The sequence below is a fragment of the Crinia signifera genome, chromosome 5 (assembly GCF_055691185.1).
Source record: "Crinia signifera chromosome 5, ASM5569118v1, whole genome shotgun sequence".
Classification (NCBI taxonomy): Eukaryota; Metazoa; Chordata; class Amphibia; order Anura; family Myobatrachidae; genus Crinia; species Crinia signifera.
Window position 1 is genome coordinate 302,599,824 of NC_139221.1, and position 20,353 is coordinate 302,620,176.

Here is a 20,353-nt window from a genome sequence, read left to right on the forward strand (position 1 = left end):
TTTGGGTCTTGACTTTTGTATCTTGATTTATATGCTACTGAAAACTGTTATACAAACTTGTTATAACAGAGTTCATATACAGTATTAAAATAACACTTACTGTATTGCGTTATTTTTTTTTTATTGTAAAAAAAAAACTTGTGTATAAAACAAAGATGTATTTGTGTATGTCCTATTGAGAATTGCAATTATTATTATATAATTATTAATCATTAAAGATCATTGTAAAATATAGATTTAATAAAAAAAATGAAATATGGGAAAGAGAAAAAAGCTCATTAAGGAAATAAAATGCTTTTTACTCTTTGATAAATCAGTCATATAATTCAGGAACTCTGGAACTTTATACCTATTGAGTTTTACAGTAGATTAATGTGGAGGATTTGTGCTGGTCTGAAGAATTCAGCTATCTAAAGTAACCTACTGTATTTGTAATGTTGTACAGCAAGTGTGGCCAAGCCTATCCTCGAAACCGAAAGAAAAATCATGGATGGCATTGCGTTAGGACAGTTAGGAGGTACGGTATTCTGATTGTCCTGATTTTTAGTCTTCAGAGTCTCATCCAAAAGTGGTTGTCTCTGGGCAGGGTCAGAGTTTATTCTTACACACGTTGCAGTGTTGGGAGGTAAGTCATTGGCAGGTATACTTTTAGTTTTCCATAGCTGGATCATTCTAAAGACAACCTACAGTATGCTTCTATTTAAGGGACACAGAGTATCCCCACCTTTTTATATGGTGTTGTATCATTTTTCTCAATTACTTTTATTTCCCTACATGCATTAGCAATCAATGCTGTGCATAAATATTCCTGATGTGCGTAAAGCTGCTAAGATCTTGGTTTTGACTAATATTATAATTATATATATATATATATATATATATATATAATATATTTTATATAATATAATATATTAAAACCAGCCTCAAATAGTTGCGTGTTTTCTCAGCGCCGCTAAAGCTTCCCCTCTAAACCGACCGGTCATTAATTAACATTCTGAGTGCAGTTCTAAGGTTAGATAGAGTTGCTTTCAATTAAAGCAAGCTTCCCGCATAATCCCACACCTGTTGCAGCTGCCTTTTCCCTATGTGAAGTATATTAATAGGATATATGTGCTGATAGACATCTCTGCAGCATGTATAACAAAATAGATACTCAATTGAGATGAATAATCCCTCTAGTACTTGAGATATATTTACCGGAGAGAGCTTGTGCTAAGAATTGTTTTATGGTCATCAGTCTTTCCCCGGATTCGCTCCTTAGCGTGCGCCAGCTGTGGGAACTCTGATTGTTGGGAAGATAAAAGGATTGCATGACTGTAGCCAGTAAACTGGCTGCTCGCTCAGAATGTCCTTTTATAAATGACTCCCACAGCCGGGCACTGGTCAGGCGACTTCTAGGTGTTGGGCCGTTGACCATTGTTATGCGAAGAATGAACGAAAAATAAATGATGGTCTACTGAACATTCTTTCAATAATGTCTAGTAGGGTTTTCTTGCATCCGAAAAATAATGTTATATATTTTTAGTAGAGATGCATGTTGGAGATTGTATAACAATGGTCTATACACAGCCATGAGCCAAGACATATCACCCCCCTGTAAGGAAAGTTAGTGATTATATGCTTACAACATGGCGTGCCAGAAAAAGTGATATATTTAGATGTAAACTGACGTTGGGTACCTGCAGACCCACGTCTTAAATCTTGAAAATACGGGCAGCATTAAAGACCTTATACCCCTTAAACACCAGAAACAAATTACCCGGTTAAAGTTTTTTTACCCAGGAATTTGCGGAAAAACCCTGGCTTTTCTTTGGTGTGAAAGGGTCACCACGGGTCTTAAACCTGGCACTCCAATCCTGCTCTTGAACAGGGTCGGAGGGCCGGGATTTAAGATCCGTGTTAACCCTTACACACCACAGAAAAACCTGGGTTTTTCCAGCAAATTCCCGGGTTTAAAAGCTTTAACCCAGTAATTTGTGGGTGGTGTGAATTGAGGTCAGGCTGCACCCGGCAAAATGACCCAGCACTCAAAAATACCTGGTGGCCGATGTGAAAGGGATATTAATGACTTATGGCCAAATCGTCCTGGATAGATGAGTCAGACCATGACTGTTTTGGCCAGGCTTATGTAGAGCTCAAGATAAGCCATGGTGAGTACCTACTAACAGTGGTCCAAAGAGGGACAAACCTTGAACAGCCAACAAAGCTTTGGAAGACCCAGGCTGATTCATGCAAATTGTCAAATAAGTCCAAACCAGTCTGTGCTACAATTTGCGGAAACATTTAATGAAGTTGATAGGAGTAATCTGTAATAAGATGGAACGCTGGTGTGTGGGGTATAATTAGCCGCAGATCAGTTAGAGTGCCCATGCTATCCCATGTCCACTGTTGATGGACCTTCAATGGGTACTGAAATATTGTTACTTGACCTTGGATGAATGCAAGAAGGTCGCCTGGTGTGAGGACTCTCGTTTTCTGTTGTATCATATAGTATCGTCCCAATACTTGTTCATCTTTCACCTAGGGAAGAAATGGCACCAAGATACATTGTAGAATGCATACAAGTTGGTGGCAGAAATGGGTTTGTTTGGATAATATTTTATTGGGAAACCCTGGGTCCGTTCGTTCATGTGGATGTTAATTTAACCACTTGCCTTAACATCATTGCAGACCAGGGACATCCTTTCATAGCAACGGTATTCTCCGCTGGAACTGGCCTCTCTCATCTGGATAATGCGCACTGCAGCTCTAAATGGATTGTTCCAGAATAGTTTGACAAATATGATGGAGGACGGATATGCTGCTTGTTGTCTCCTTTTTTCCTCTGCAGGAAAAGGCTTTGATATATCTCCATCATTACTTAGTAAGCAGTTTGTAGGCCGCCCTTTCGTGATGCATTCTACTCCAAAGTTGTTGATTGATTAGTCAGGGGTCCATGTTGAGGGATGGAAGTTTCTCTGCAGAATCGCACCGAGAAGGTTCCAGCCTTTTATCTTGCTGGTGGAAAGTCTGGTGAACCAATTATCACATTACGTTGTCGGATTTGTTTGCGTTAGCTTATATTCCTTTTGCTTTAAATTGCGTCTAGATATGTTATTACAGGTTGTTGCCCCTTTCATTAATTTTTTTTTTTAAGTTATTACGGAGATTAAGTAACTCACGGCCCTTTTGAAGGTCAGCGAGTCCTTGAGGTGTCCGGTTATTCATTGCTACTGTAAGCCAACTGTAGAGAACCGCAACCTTGCTACAAGAATACTATAGTTGCTTTCCACTTTCTGTAGTAGTGTACTGTGCAGGCTAAACAAGTATATAGGACTGGAAATTAATGGAAACAGGGCCGGTGATTCGGGGTGGGGGCGCCCCGGTGCCGGGGGGGGGGGGGGAGAAGGTTGGTACCTGTGTAAAAAAAACTTCCGTCCCCGGCGTCCCTGCTGAGTGCTGGTGCGTGCAGGGGTGTCCGTGCCGCCGGGGGAGCCTGCGGCGCTGTTATTGTGTATAAGCTTGTCGCGCCCGGCGGGGTCCCTACAGTGAATAGAAAATAACTAGCGCTTCCCGCGCCGCCGCGCGCATAGCGCTAGTTATTTTCTATTCACTGTAGGGACCCCGCCGGGCGCGACAAGCTTTTACACAATAACAGCGCCGCAGGCTCCCCCGGCGGCACGGACACCCCTGCACGCACCAGCACTCAGCAGAGACGCCGGGGACGGAAGTTTTTTTTACACAGGTACCACAGTGCTGGGGGTGAGGGGCGAACTGCCGCCCTCCAGGTGCCGGCGCCCTAGGCAAATGCCTAGAGCTGCCTAGTGGTGGCGCCGGCCCTGAATGGAAACACTATTAAAAGAAAGAATAGTGGAATATCTTAAATTAAACAATTTACAAAACAGCATGGTTTTACTGAAGGGAGATCATGCCAAACAAGTCTCATTGACTTTTTTGACTCCGTGACCAAAATACTAGATGAAGGCAGGGCTGTAGATGTGGCATATCTAGACTTTAGTAAGGCATTTGACACTGTCCCACATCGCAGGCTGCTAAATAAACTTGAAAGTGTGGGATTGGATTATAAAACAATTAAATGGATAAGAACCTGGTTGCAGGATAGGAAACAGACAGTTGTAGTAAATGGAGTGCATTCTATGGAGGGACATGTTACCAGTGGAGTAACCCAGGGATCTGTACTTGGACCAGTGCTCTTTAATATCTTTGTTAGTGACATTGCAGATGGTATTGAAGGGAAAGTATGCCTTTTTGCAGATGACACAAAGATATGCAACAGAGTAGACACACCAGGAGGGGTAAATCAAATGACTGATGATCTAAGTAAACTTGAGAATTGGTCAAGAGAATGGCAACTACAGTTTAATGTTAAAAAATACAAAATTATGCACTTGACTCAAAAACCCAAAGGCTCAATATAGTATCAAGGGTACTATAATGGAAACTACTGAGGAGGAAAGGGATCTAGGAGTCACTATTTCAAGTGACTTAAAGGCAGGGAGGCAATGTAACAAAGCAATGAGGAAGGCTAGTCAGATGCTTGGATGCATAGGGAGAGGAATCAGTAGCAGAAAAAAAGACGTAATAATGCCACTTTATAGGTCATTTGTACGACCTCATCTGGAATACTGTGTCCAGTTCTGGAGGCCATATCTTCAGAAGGATACAAATACATTGGAGAGTGTACAAAGAAGGGCAACTAAAATGGTGCATGGCCTACATCACAAAACTTACCTGCATAGACTAAAAGATCTAAACATGTATAGTTTGGAGCAGAGAAGGGAAAGGGGGACATGATCGAAATCTTCAAATATATCAAGGGTTTTAACATAGTACAGGAGGGAAATTTTCTTCAAAGGAAAATAAAACACGAGGACATGCACTGAAACTGGAGGGAGGTAGATTCAGGGAAAATGTTAGAAAGAATTACTTCACAGAAAGGGTAGTGGATAAGTGGAATAGCCTCCCATCAGAGGTGGTAGAGGCTAAGACAGTAGAACAATTTAAACATGCTTGGGATAGGCATATGAATATCCTTACAAAGAAATAAGGATTAAAAAGGGTTGAGTTTACCTGAAGGGTAAAAAAAGGGGCAGACTAGATGGGCCAAATGGTTCTTATCTGCCGTCAAATTCTATGTTTCTATGTTTACTTTCTTCTCATCCACATACTCACTGGAGTCAGAATACCTGTTTCTGTTAGGGTTTTCTAAAGTTAGTGAAAGCCATGTAATTGGGTTGTGGAAATGCTCCTATTGTTTCCAATTATCACCACTCACTAGCAATTGTTGGCAGTTTGGGTTAAAGTTTTTCCAACACGTGGGTTTTTAATGCAACTACTTCGCCGATAAACGCCAAAATGGACATTTTCGCAAAGAATAGACGGAATTCGCAACCCATCTGTTGAATCTTTTTTTACTTTTTTTTTTTTACTGATTTTCGGAATCAATCTGGAAGTCGGAAGATGTGGATCCGCGAATCCACGCCTTTTTCTGTGAAAACATACGCTAATTCAAACATTTGGTATTGGAAAGCCGATTCGAATTTTCAAAAAAGCCGAGCTTGCAGATGCGAAAACGGACAGGATTGAATATTATAAAAACTGTATGCATTTAAATTGTGAACAGGTTGTAATGCTGCCTGAGTTCAGCGGCCATGCGGGATGCCGGCTATACTTGGATGTTTTTTACAGGGGCAATCCCATACAAGACAAAACCATGACTTGTTAGTAACTGCCCCTTTAAAAACCGCCCGAGATTGGCTGGCATCCCCCAAGACCGCCGAACTCGTGCGACATTACATCCTGTTCACAAATTTAATACATACAGCAGATCTATGACTGATGGTGTGGCCAGCTTGGCATTTGATCATATTCATGCTGTTATGATGGGCCTATTATTATGTTGGAGGCCTGGGATGCTTTAATGCCATCTGGCCCATTGTTAGTCAGTCTGTGGTCCTCCGTTGACCTACTCTTCCCCTTTTGCAATTGTTTAATCATCACGTGTTGTCATGCAACACCACAGGGTCATCAGTGATCAATACTAAATTGCCTATAAACCATATTTTTTAATAAACTATCATTAGAGACACAAGTCGCCTACACTCGCGCTTCAACCTCTCTTGTTCTACATTAAAAACGTTGAAGTGGTGGCGCAAATAGTGCAGCTACTGTAAATGTACTCCCTAGATGCAGAGGGGGCATCTATAAAAGGGCTGGCTGGTGAGCCACACTCAACTAGGCCTCTTTATAGCCTTCATTTAAGCTGCCATGGAAACAGTACGCACAAGTTTGCAATGAAACAGAAAATAAATATGCCCGTGCTTATATTTACCCATATTTTACATACAGTAGTACCCCTTTAGAATGTAAGCTCTCACAAGCAGAGCTCTCTTCCCTCACGTGCTTTTCCTTCTTACTTAAACAATCTTTAATGGCTGCGATTTTCTGCCACGCTGATAATTCAACTGTGTTCAGTTGTAAAGGCCCCTATACACTAGTCCAAATTGTCTGAGGTACAAGTCAGACCTTATTTCCCTTGAACTTCGCCGTCGGCTCCCCAGGGGTCCTAACATCTGATTTGGCACTTGGTGTGCAATTTTTACATGCGATTTGTCGCATGTAAAAGGGCTCCCGGGGAGCAGCTGGTTGAGTTCAAGGGAAATCGGATGCGGTACATTGTAGGTGATAAGCATCCGCGATGTGTGGGGCGTGGCTACCGCGGACATTGAAGGCAGCTAAATCCTATTGCTCTCCGATATATCTATCCTGCTCTGCCATTCTACAAGCGCTCACCGATTTCACACCCTTCCCTGGGGTGTGTAAAGGTGCCGGGCACACTCCGGGAACCAAGTGGAGGCTCTGCTGTGAGCGGCACGCTGTCAGCCTGCGGAGACAGCCGTCGTGCTGTCCTCAGCCTGTGACCTGGTGCTGGCGCCATCTTGATGCTACTGCTTTCTGTGGAGAGACGCGGACCGTTGGGGCTAAAGCCTGCGGTGCACACATCTGCTGCTACATAACCTACTACCCACGGAGGCACACCTGACACCCTGGTTTACACTAAGAGCCCCCATCTACACGGAGACCTAAGGCCTGCTGTTTTGGGAGGAGGTGATCGCAGCCATTTTGGCTCCAGGAGCTGAGACACAGTGATACACGAACACTGCCATCCTTGATGTTTTAGGGAGAGGGAGTGCTCTATCTGCTACACGGTAACAGCTATTAGCTTGATAGGGTGCTAGCCACCACCATTTCTTTTTGTGTTTTTGAGCACCAGCATACAGTTTTTGTTACCCTACATGCTCTAAGTGCAGTTGCATCTCCTATACAACTTGACATGGCAGCCTCTGTACAGCTTATCCTACAGGCTATTTATGCCTCTGCTGATAGACTCCTTGCCAAGATTGCTGCAGTGCAGGGGGATGCCCTTTCAATCTCCTGTACTCCCAAGGATATGCCTATATCTCTGGGCCGTGAACCTCCAGCCCATAATGAAAAGGCTCCTCCACACTGTTCCCTGGATGAGCTCTCTCTGATAGCCTCCTCGTGCTATGTGGACAATTGCTACCCTGTCTCAGCGAATTTCCTCTCCTATATCTGTGATAAATATGAGGTTGCTGGTGGGGAAGTTATTCCATGTGGCCGTTGTCCTACAGCTTGCACAGATCCTGAGACTGATTGCCCCATGGACGAGTGCTCCCTGATGACCTTGCTCCGATTTTCAGATATCTACCATCTCCCTGTACTGCATGTGGAAGCTGACGGGAACCTCCAAAAGCCTCATTTATTGTTTATTTTGGCTGTTCTTAACTCCTGGCCTTGGTTACATGGACATCCTGGCTCCTATTCAGTTCATTTACGTATGTCTGAAGCTATGGTACTGTATATGATGGAGGGACTGCTCTCCTTATGCCTTTGTGGAAGAGGAGAGCCTGGCAGGACTTCTTGTTTCACACCCCTGTGCTCATTGTTTTGATCTATTGGCTACTCCGCCATGCCTGAATATATTTGCTTCATAAACTGAGGTTCTAGTGACTTAATGCTCCTTCTATGTTAAGTCTGTGTTATACACTAAAATTGATATGGGAATCTGTTATACACATCTGTTGAATGCAGTTGGCACTGACCGGTTCAAATTGCCCTTCTGCATCACTGCGCTTGCTCCATTGTATTATTATTTGTCCATTGCCCCTGCCAGTCCATGTGTCTATTATCCTCTAGTTGGGTGGGTGGGTAAGATAGTCGGGTGGGTAAGATAGTCGGGTGGGTGGGAGGGGTAAATTGGATTTTTTGCAAGGGATATCTTAACTTTGTTTTAGATATGGGCCACTGATTTACTCTCTCCTCTAGTTCATAGTAGTTAATGGGGTATCTATTAGAGTTAGTTTTAGAATAGGGGAAGTATGGTTAAAGGGCTCCAATAGCCTGAGTTGGGGGTGGGTTGTACAGGGTGGGGGGTTATGTGGGAGGTTTGTTTTGGGTTTTCTGGGTGGTTTTCTTTATTATTGTTAGTGGGTTATTTTAGTGTAGACCGTAGTGCTTTCGACTGTTGACTGTTTTGTGTTGCAGCTTGATGGTGCTTAATGTTTCTTCATGCGCCACGATTCTATATTCTATATTTGTACCTCCTTACACTTTAATGTTCCACGAGGACCCGGATGGCGCCTCCGGGCTAACGTCTACTGATCATTGTTTTGGAGGGGCAATATTTGTTTCCTATATCCTTAGTAACCTACATACATAATCACGTATATGGATATATTTTCCTGTGTGTATACAATTATGGATATGTTACAATTCCTATACGTATCTACGGTAGCACTGCTGTCTGTTGTTTTGATTTGTTTTCTTTTGTAAAATCAATAAAAATTACTCAATTAATCTGATATATCCTATGTTCAGGTTCAATCTCCAGGTCTGATCCAAAGCAAACGTATCCGCGCATAGGATCTGATGTGATTATTGTTATATTTTATTTATAAGGCGGACAAGTGTTTCGCAGCGCCGTACAGAGGGCATACCATGGAACAGTACAGAGAGGCAAATATATGCGATTTGGCTAGTTTTCACCTGATTTCTCATCCCGATCTGTCAGAATTGGGTGAAATCGGCCACAATCGCAGTAGTATGCGCTATATAAATAACTGTTAATAATTAAATAATACTGACCAAAACATTTTAAGGTTACAGATGTGCAGTATATCACATACAGCGTTATACAGATCTGTATGTACAATGCTCCCATTTCGATAATCCATCCCCACATACGATTGCTCATAAACTATAATTAAGGTCAGCAGAACAATGTATATAAATGGATGTATAAGGATATGCCTGTTCTGTCCCAGTTGTTCATTGGAAATGTATTCGTAATGTAAATAGAAGGCATGACCTCCTTCATAGCACATATATTAAACCTAACTCAATGCAATATGATTTCTTAGGGCTACATTTTAGTTATGTTATGTGATTTTTTTTTTTGCAAACGGTGTTTTTTTTTTGTTAAAGGATAAATTGATTGCAAAAAAAAAATACATAAAAAATATCACCAGACAAAATACCAGTGGGATTTACATTAGTGGGATCTTTTCGCCTGTAGGATTTGACAGGGAATTACACCTGGCAAGCAGAAGCAGAAATTCATGCGACAGGTACTGAATTATTTAATAAACCCCACGGGTGATGCCAGTTACTTTGATGGTGGTCTCTGCCTCACTCTGACACTGCCAACGTCTCTTGGTGTGAGGTAACCACCAATGATGATTCACTGCATGGAGCTATGTATTTTTTTCTGCTCTGGTCTTCTGCTGTATTTCCTCTGTTTTGTTCAGTCCAGTTTCCATTCTCCTGGGTACATGGGTGCATTTAGTTAAATAAAATAAATGTTAGCCACTGCAATGTTGTTCCTTGGATTATTGCAACTAGCTGGATTTATAAGTGACGGGTCATGTGACTAGTGTCGGCCATGTTGTTGTACCACAACAGAAGTAGAAATATAGTTTAAGGCTTTTTTTCCCTCTAAATTACTGGGCTGGTTTGATAATGTTCAAAGGCCTATACTGTTAGGCTAAGGGGCTGGGTACAATGTCAACCCCACTCTTTTCCACCTTAAATACATACAAATAAAACAATGGCATAGTTTTGTGTGAAAACTAGAAAAGCAATTTAAAAGTCTGATTTTTGCAGACTATGTGGCCAGTTAGCTGGTTATCATAATTCTGCCATGATAAATAGTTTATTTACCTATGTAGAGGCTCCATCCACCCTGCCACATTAGCATATCTAGAATGTGTGTTAATTGGCTCTGTCCCAGGAGCCCTACTAACACCTGGTATAGGGGACAGGATGGTTCCTGCCTAGCACTGCTTAGCAAGCAATGGTGCACCTGCTGTAGATCGCTGAATCTTGTGAGTCTGAAGCCCTGTACACACTAAATAAGGGCCAAATGTATCAAGCTTCAAAACGTGATAAAGTGGACAGTGATAAACAAGCAGCCAATCAGCTCCTACCTGTCATTTTTCAAACCCAGCCTGTAGCATGACAGATAGGAGCTGATAGGCTGGCTGTTTATCAACGGTGAGTTGTTATGCTGCTCGAAAATTCATTGGGGCCAATGTGTTTCTCGCACTGGGGGCATATGTATTGCTGGGACTGTGGGGGCATTCCTGGCATTATTGGGCGCATACCTGGCACTTTTGGGGGCATACCTGGCACTATATTGGAGGCATATGTGTATCTGACACTATTGGGAGCACACATGGTACTATTGGGGGCATACCTGGCACTATATTGGGGCATATGTGTATCTGCCACTATTGGGGGCATACCTGGCACTATATTGGGGCATATGTGTATCTGCCACTATTGGGGGCATACCTGCACTATTGGGGGCATACCTGGCACTATATTGGAGGCATGTGTGTATATGGCACTATTTGGGGCATACCTGTCACAATTGGGGGCATGTATGTATATCTGGCACTGCACTATTGGGGGCATATGTGTATCATGCCCCCACTTTCATTGGCTGCACGGCATGTGGCTACACCTATTTTTTGGCGCGCGCCTTTGGCACGCGCAGATGTCCCTTATCCTCTGCCTCCAGTGTTGGGAGGTATGTATGTGGCATATTGGACATTGCAGTGTGTGGCATATTTTGTCTGGGGCATTGTGGTATGTGGCATAATGTGTCAGGGGCATTACAGTGTGTGGCATAATGTGTAAAGGGCATTATTTGGTCATTAGGCAGATTTCTTTTTTTTAAATTTTAATTTTAGTAGCTCTTCGGGTGGCTTATTTTGCCGCGAGTAGCTCACGCCCCAAAAAAGGTTGGAGACCACTGTGTTAGAGCATATGCGATCATTAAGAATACGGTGGCCGGCGAAGGGGGGCGAAACAGGGCTGCGAATGTTAGAACATCCCGCCCTTAGTCTGTACGCTCAATATCATTAACAATACGCTCTCACATGCATCGTTAATGAACCAATCCCTACGCTGCCTGTACTCCATGCTCAATGATGACTTTGTTGTCAAGCAGCTGGGGGCAGGTGACGTCACAGAATTGATATAGTTAACAATATCGTTCTGTGTGTACGCTTTATATCATTTGTTCAGGATTACCACTGATATAGTTAGAGTTCTGCAGTGAAGTGTATAGGCTGGTGTGTATGTGCCTTGACCCAGAGCAAGAGGCTGTTGTTACACCTTTTTTTTTTAAAGGGGAGGGGGCACCAAATTCCTCTGCCCATGGACACCCAATCACTGAGGCCAGATGCACTAAGCTTCAAAAGAGATAAAATGGAGAGTGACTAAACAGCCAGCCAATCAGCTCCTACCTGCCATGTCACAGACTGTGTTTGAAAAATGTCAGGCAGGAGCTGATTGGTTGGTTGTTTATCACTCTCCATTTTATCACTTTTGAAGCTTAGTGCATCTGGCCCTGAGGGTGGCGCAGCGTTTCTACTTCACCTAAGCCTTGTCGGCCTTCAGTTGTCTATCTATATAGGGTCTATCCAATGACCCATACCCGCAGAAGGGACTGTTTTACCTGCAGACAATGCTCTAGGACAGGTATGACCAATTTACGGCCCTCCAGCTGTTGTAAAACCACAACTCCCATCATGCCTTGCCACAGTTTGTCTATTAGGGAAAGCTAAAACAATGGCAAGGCATGCTGGGATGTGTAGTTTCACAACAGCTGGAGGGCCACAGTTTGGACATGCCTATAGATATAATTTATTATTACCAGTTTGTTATATAGCGCACACATATTCCGCAGCGCTGTACAGAGAATATTTGAACACTCACATCAGTCCCTGCCCCAGTGGATCTTACAATATATATTCCCTACCACATGTACACACACACACAGACATTCTAGGGTTAATTTTGTTGGGAGCCAATTAACCTACCGGTATATTTTTGGATTGTGGGAGGAAACCGGAGCACCCGGAGGAAACCCACGCAAGCACAGGGAGAATATGCAAACTCCGCCCAGTAAGGGCCATTGTGGGAATAGAACCCATGACCTCAGTGCTGTAAGGCAATAATGCTAACCATTACACCATCCGTGTATGTATATGTATATGTATGTATATATATATATATATATATATATATATATATATATATATTAAACCGCGCCTGCTGAACAATTAATTAAAACATTGCACAAAAATATTACTTTGATATTATAATAATAATAATAATAATAACCTACCAAGTAACGGGGACATTATGTTTGCTTGGGAAAGGGTGCAGCCTATAGAATGGGATTTACTTGGCTTAGCTGAGACCCACGTTGGCTTCTATACCTCCCCGGTGACAATTCTGCACCCCGGTTCCGTCACCATACTAACTGTTCATAACAACTTGCACTTGAACCTGTGAAAGCCAAACAACGTTATCGAACTCCATTTCTCTGTAGGACACTAATTGCTGTCCCGCTGGGCCCTGGAGGAAAGCTCAGGTCCTGATGTGTGGTGTCCTCTTGCTTAAATGTATTATCCATTTAGATTGCATTCCCAGTGATAATACAGCTGGCTTCATGACATCAGCACCCCCCCCCCCCCTTCCCCAATCAGTACATTTGCAGCAATGATCATAATTAAAAAAAAAGTGCATTGCAAGATTGTCAGGCTATGTGGGCTAATTCCGTCTGTGTTACTGCAGGCGCTTAGATGCTGGTTGCTTTTTCTTGATACTCCACAGGCAAGTCCATCCTCTCCTCTCCCATACCATAATCCTAATATCTCTGAGCTTCAGGGGTGGCAGAGCAGTCTGCAAGGGAGTTTTAGGCAATTGCATAACATTTTGTGTGCGCGCATCTAGGCGTGATGCTGGGGGATCCTTAGAGAATCATCTGCCTGTTGAGAATTCTCTGTTTGCAGCCTGTGATTCCCCCCCCTCCTTCTCTCACTGAGGTCTGTAGTACATCCTTCCCATTCCAGCTTGCTAGAGCAGTAACATGTTGTGAATTCATTTGCTGAATGAGGATGGCCTGACTGCAGTCGGAGTGCACTGCTAGGGGAGAGTGAGACATGTCGAAGAGTTGCAGGTGAAGCGTCCAGTAAGGAGAGCTGCACAACGGTGAGCCATTTACAATTTTTTTTTTTTTTTTTTGCATTGGGTTCCGAATTTACCTGCGTCTTCAGACCTAGCGGCATGGATACTGTTTGCAAGGCATGGAGGCTGTGCACGCCTCTGCTATACAGCACAGCATCCTCCCTGCAAGCTTTATTTTAAATTATTCAAAGCTGTGTTAGTGTATGTGATACATTTCTTAGCTCATCATCCCGTGGGAATCAATCTCACGGAAAGCTCCCTAACAACCTCCGCAGTCGTTACATGTAATGAACAACGATCAAAGAAATGAACCATCTTCTGGTCTTTTTTTTTTTTTTGCCCATCCCTTCTCTAGGTTTAGGTAATACCCAGTTTGATTTGCCTGTAGCGGTCAGCTGTACGCCTCAAGGGAGAAGTACATGGTCAACGTGACCGGCCACTCTCACCCCTGCGACCGGGGCTGGTAACTCTGGCTGGATGCAGAGACAGACACATTCTATTTCCTTTTAATTATGTTGCAGCAGCCAGAAATCAGATGTACTAGGGATAAAACTGTGCATGCATGTAGCTGACACTACAGGATAGTCTGACCAGCATCTTCTCATCTAGAACAGCTGCAGTTGTGTCATGTCATTGGGCCGTGGTACCCAAACTGTGTGCTGTGGCACCCCTGGGTGCATCGGGACGTTTGTAAGGGTGCCCTGGGTCAGCCTAAGGGTGCTGCAAACAATTTTTGATGCTCTAGGGCAGGGGTTCTCAAACTCTGTCTGCAGGACCCCACACAGTTCACGTTTTCCAGATCACCCGACAGGTGCATTTTTTACTCATTGACACTTGTCATTCTGTGAGGAAACCTGCAAAACATGAGCTGTGTGTGGTCCTGAGGACCGAGTTTGAGAACCTGTGCCCTAGGGCAGTGGCCCTCAACTGCGGTCCTCAAGGCCCACCAACAGTCCAGGTTGTTATAGCTATCCGTGCTTATTCACAGATCAGGCCGACTGAGGTACAAATAACCTTACCTCTGCCTAAGTCTGGGTAGCCATAACTCCTGGACAGTTGGTCTGCCTTGAGGACCACTGCTCTAGGGAGCTCTGATGGAAGAACGTTTTGGAACCACGGTCATGTGGGGTCCTATTGTGGTCCTGAAAATTAAATGTTTGGGAGGCGATGGCCAATGCATTTGCACAGCTAGTATTTACTGTAAACCAAGCTCTGTAATCTACATTGCTTCTTGAAGCCATGTACCAAGGATGTGTAGACCGGTCTCATCTAGTCACTGGTCATGGGGCTTCCATGCAAGTTGTTATTAGTAAGAAGTATTTGTGATGCGTTCCTGATTTTAGTTTTCTGTCGAATTTGTGATAATGCGCTAAGCCGTGAGTATGTGCATAGTGCAGGCATGTCCAAACTGTGGCCCTCCAGCTGTTGTGAAACTACCCATCCCAGCATGCCTTGCCATAGTTTTATCACTCCCTAATAGCAAAACTGTGGCAAGGCATGATGGGACTTGTAGTTTTACAACAGCTGGAGGGCCATAGTTTGGACATACCTGGCATAGTGGATCATTTATACTCTTTGCATACTGTATAGTTACCATTACCTTTCTTTTTGGTTCCTTATAATATTTTACGCTTCTAGATCTTCTTTTCTCCTGGCACTCTTTGTGTTTTTTTGGCTATTTATACTGTAAGTAGGAGGAGTAAATCAATTGTTTTGTTTCAGTATCTAACCGATACATACTGTATATGTTTCTGTCTATTGATCAGTGAAGTGCATTAGGAGCAACTCAAATAAAGAAGCATCCATTACCGTTAATAAACGTTGGAGTTTATGGCTCTATTGGTAAGGTAATTAATAAAAAATGTATGCTTAACGAGAAAGCTGCCTGTGCTGGCAGGGGCCTAGAGCTATAACAAATAATTAAGAATTCATCATAAGCAAAGATATAATTTAATTATGCTCATGGGTGCCTCGGGGAGGGTGGCCGAAATTATCTGTGTCAACAGGATGTTCCACATCTACGACAATATTATGTTATGATTCCAGCTCGGAGGGAGATTGAGGCTTTTTGTTCGTATGGGCTGATGGACATGGTCTTTAATCTTAACAAGCGGTCCAAATACAAGTCATCCTAACACTTTAAGACAGCCCTATTGCCTTTTTATCGGGTCATTTTTTTTTTTTACGTGCCATTGAATATATGTTTTAAAGCAGATCTTAAAATATATATTAAATTAACAAGGTCTCCAGCACAATTTATGGATGCACTTGTATGGCCTGGCATAGCCAATCACTTGAAGATTAAATTGCAGCTGCTTTTAATGAGCAGCCCTTGATAAGGCCCACTGGTAGCAGAACATAATTTTTTTTTCTTTTTGTAATGTTCAGAAATTTCTTAGGGCATAAGCCCATAGAAATAAATTCAAATTGCTGAGTAGTTTTGGATTATTCCTTAGTGAAACGCGTTGGATATGCTACTTTTTTTTTTTAACCGGGCAGATCTTTTGAAACTTCCTCATCTGAGTAATAAACAATGATCAAAGAAATCAACGCCATTTTTGTCCATCCCTTCTCAGATGTAGGTTCATTTGTCAGTAACTCTAGTGCCCAATAGGAGGAGTACAGTGTAAACATGGCAGACCACTTTCATCCCTGTATTCCAAAGTATATGTGTTTGCTGCTCCGGAGCAGAGCTCTAACACCAACATACAAATACATCACTACGCATTTCACTTGCGTCTTCTTTGACAACTGAAGAGACTTAAATGGACAGTTGGTTAGTAAGGCGTTCTCATGTAAGCACAGTTCAGTGGGGGCTTGGTGAACAAGCTTGAGTCCATGCAAGGTTGTACATAAGTATAAATATGCGTGTGTTCAGATGCATGTTTTGCACTTCCAATAATGCTGGTACATACTAATGGACGCTGATAACTAGCAAAAAAACATGCATTGGGGGATGAGTGCAACGCTATATTCGTAAACTGACTGATACAGAAGTTGGTACACTTAATTTTTCCATTCACGCTCAATTTCCATCCAACTCTACATACTGTATGGTCCTTGTACAGTATTTCAATATCTGAGATCATCTCAACATGGCTTATAGTGATTCACATGCTGATTAAACTGGAATCGGAGTTGTCCACGATGGCATACTACAGAATACTGAGTGTGTGTGTGTTTTGACATTTGTGGTAGTCATTTTCTTGAGGTTCACACCCTATTGAGTAGTTGAAGAGGATTAGGGTACTCACAGGGTAGAGTGCCTGTCATGATCCTCAGCATCGTGATGTCGCGGTCGGACTTCAAGTTACGTAAATGTATTCCATCTGAATCTGTATACACAGGACACCAGTTCTGGGTGTGTAAAAAATCCAGGGCTCCTGCATCGCGGGACTTGGTATATGAATCCAGACTCCGTCATGCACAGATCTACAAGTTTTGTATATCAAATTTAATTAGCAAAGCAGTTTCATCGTCCGATTTTGACTAAGTTGCGAAATACAGTCATTAGCGCAGGGATGGCACCCCGCAAAGTGGTATTTTAACTTTTCTCAGCCATACAGATTCTTAAGGTATTCAATTCTGGACTCCGACTAACGGGATGTACCAACCATCGGAATCTAGGCAGTTTTTCGTTCCTTCCGTCCGGAACCCGAAAGTCGGTATTCAAAATACCAACAGTCAAGTGTCGGAAATCCGCGTCCGTTTCCGACAAAACAGATTTGTTTTAAAGTCTGTTTTTGTCTGAATCTGCTTTTAATGCTTTCGGTAACGGCAGCATTGAATAGGCGACTTACACTATTTCCTCTGCCGATAATAACGACCGGAATTGAATAAAGCCCATAGGCACCATGGGAGACTGCATTGGGAAGTGAAGTCTATACATAAACTGCGGAAACTGTGCAAACCGTTAATTGGGTCCTTATTTAATGTTTTAAGAGGAAGTTACTGGTGCTGTCCAATGGGGCATTTCTTTTACTCTGGTGGTTTGTTTCCATATTTCCCATATTCTGTATATGCTGTTCCATAGGCATCAATGGTCACTGCTTAGTATAGTAGATGATGCATCAGTCACACTTCAAGTATTAGAAGAAGACCGTGGGAATGCGTAATATTTTCTTGTAATATGTCCCTTTATTCTACTGTAACATGGCTGTGATATTATATTGTAGTGTTCTACAGTGTTTATCAAAGCATAGTGTGTCTTGGGTGCATTCATTAATCATTTCCAGAGATATTGTGTTCTGTTTACTGGTCCTTCCTGAGCCTAAAGAACTGAAATTGCTATTTTAAAAATAAATGATAGCTGACATCAGACTGACACTTCATGTGTTAGATGAGCTGAATTCTTACCTCTGATGTGCGCTGCCTTGTTCCTCTTACCTGTCAGCTTTGGTTTTAAACATTTACTCATAGGCATGTATTCAATGCTTTTTGCGAGTCAGGCTCACTGTTCGCTGGTGCATGTCACTGTGACCTCGCTGAAGCACTCACCACTTTTAATCATCTCCTCCTTTCTGTCTGTCTCCTTATTCAACGCTTCTGCAGCTCACCATCCCTTTTTGCGAACTCTGCATAATTATGCGAGGGGAAAAGGGTGAGCTGTAACAGCAGGAGAGATCAGGTTTCACTTTCTCCTGCTCTCCACGTGAGGTGTGCAGACTTGAGCAGTGTGTTCGGGGGATCTGTGGATCTTGGCTTCTGAACAGGTTTAAGGTTAGTGTTTTGTGCAGTGTTTTTATTACAACACATGGCTGTGTGACAATTTTAATTGGGTTTGTGGCTGCAGACTGGTGCTGTGTATTTTGTCCTCATTTATTCTTATTATTGTGTTGTGCTTTGGCTGTGGTTTCAATGCCCTGGGTTTTTATTTTATTTATTTTGTAATTGTTAGTGTTTTTAAATGCCTTTTGGGGGCTTTGGTTTAGTTTTTTTTTTTTTTAATACATCCCTAAATTGTGGTTTTATGTTAGGGGGGGTCTCCCTGAGCTTCCCTGCCTTGGTTTAACTAGGAGCATTACTGATTACTGATTACTAGGAGCATTGCTGATTTCTTATTGGATACCATTAAAATAACTTATTAAATTCCAAATAAATTAATATATAAGTACAGCATTATGGCACTTGCAATAAATACATTAGAGTACATTTTTTTTAATTTATAAGCCATAAAAAACAAAAAAAATAACAACTTTAACAAAGATAGTCCTACAGTTCACCTAAAAAAGATGCCGAGGGAAAAATGGTGAACTGCTGTAAAAAGAGAAACCAGCAGGACTCGCAATTTGTGCATTGAATACACTTTTGGTGAGAGACACTAAAATCCCCATTGAACAGAAATGGTGAGAAGTGAAGGGTGAACTGAGTTAGCTTCGCAAAATATTTTTGGAGAAGCAACAGAGCTGAATACAGTGAAGCCCAAAATAGGAGAGAAAAGTTCACCACTCTCCAAAAAACATGCAGACTCACCGTTTTTTACGGCGACATAGGAGCATTGAATACATACCATTGTATTTATTTATTTATTATTCTCTCTGCTTTTTTTTGTGTTTCATAGATCACGGGCCGAAATGCCTTGTTTATTGCTTTCATTTGATAGAATGTACATTCTGTAAAATGAAAGCCAGCATTGTATTGGTTGCTGCAGGGGGTTGGTATCATTTGGTCTACAGCATGATGGTTGACAGTCATTAGGTCGACATGGGTGTAGGTCGACATGGTTCTAGGTCGACATGGTTCTAGGTCGACATGGTTCTAGGTCGACAGGTCATTAGTTCGACAATGTCTATGTCGACAGTCAAAAGGTCAACATGGGGTTTTCACTTTTTTTTTACCTGAATGTCAACACAGTTGACATGGACACAGTTTCAAGTGCACCGCATCGCTCGCTGCTCTTGCGTTGCGTTGGGCATGGCGCTTGGCACACTATTTTATTCTCCCACGTCCTTGTGGATGGTAGGGCATGAAATACCGCCTGTCGGCACATGTCAGCTCAGAAAACAGTGAAAAATCCCATGTCGACCTTTTGACTGTCGACCTAGACATTGTCGAACGAATGACCTGTCGAACTAACGACCTATCAAAGTAATGACCTTTTGACCTAGAACCATGTCGACCTTTTCCTATGTCGACCTAGAACCATGCCGACCTTTTCCCATGTTGCCCTAATGGTGTCGACCTAATGACTGTCGACCATCATGCTGTAGACCAAATGACCGCATCCCGCTGCAGGCGATATTGCCACCTGATCTCTTATGGGGCCTCTACACACAGGGTGATGTTAGCCCATTTTCTAAGCGATCTGACTAGATCACTTAGAAAGTGACCATACATCGCTGCGTGTTTAGGGGCCCTATCGATAATGATGTGTGGCGCTATTGCCGGCCAGTTAATTCTGCATGTAGGATAAATCTAGTCAGATCACCCCTGACAGATCGCTCAGCACACATCGCTGGCAGCGCTGTGTGGGGAACGATGTTGCTGAGCGATCTAGCATCACTCAGATCGCTCAGCACAGTCACCCCATGTGTAGGCCCCATTAGAGGTTTCACAGATCTCCACCTTAGTCAGTAAGTAGAAGTTACAACCAGGCAGGAAACCATTTACATTACTACACTTCATCTGACTGTTCAACATGACCTTTTCAATGTGCCGAAATGCCTGTAAGGTGAGCTGGTCCTCATGTCTTTCTCACATCGGTGAATGCCAAGAGGGCAGAGACGTGATGACAGGTGGCAACAAGCCAGGCCTGATGCTTCTTATTACAGTCTATCTATCCTTCCCATCTGGA

At 42.8% G+C, this 20,353-nt stretch overlaps 1 protein-coding gene across 3 annotated transcripts in view; it reads left to right on the plus strand.

The window, feature by feature from the left end:
- The window catches only part of CDK14 (cyclin dependent kinase 14), a 505,408-nt gene that overhangs the window by 71,080 nt on the left and 413,975 nt on the right, over window positions 1–20,353 (plus strand). Inside the window, exon 1 of one of the 3 annotated variants that reach the window (XM_083189417.1) lies at window positions 13,202–13,584. The exons of the other annotated variants lie outside the window; for them this stretch is intronic. The gene's annotated coding sequence lies outside the window, so the exon portion shown is untranslated. Of the gene's footprint in view, window positions 1–13,201; window positions 13,585–20,353 lie in introns of those variants that run through there. 3 annotated transcript variants of the gene reach the window in all.